Below are 372 nucleotides of genomic sequence, written 5' to 3' on the forward strand. Positions count from 1 at the left end.
AAAAGTCAGTTAAGTACTGTATAGTGCACAATAAAATGTATCGGCCAATGACATCTTATGAGATGTTGGTTTATGAATATGAGTAATAACTTAAAAGACAATTTGTGCACTGAGCAATGTTCTTCCTGCCCTCCATTGTTTTCAAGATCCTCAGCTTTGTAGTCGGCTGCAAATAGACTATTGAGCCCTGAGTCATATCACCACCGTTTGTTTTTCCTAATGACTAAGTTGTAAAATGACGCAGTGCAGTGTATTATTCTGGCTTTTTGTCCGAGATTTGGACAGAACAAATCAAAATGCCCACGTTGGGGCTCGTGCGCAACATAAAAGGAAAACACAGACCAAAAACGACAAACAAAAAAGTTTACTATA

Source organism: Pagrus major, chromosome 20 (assembly GCF_040436345.1).
Source record: "Pagrus major chromosome 20, Pma_NU_1.0".
NCBI lineage: Eukaryota > Metazoa > Chordata > Actinopteri > Spariformes > Sparidae > Pagrus > Pagrus major.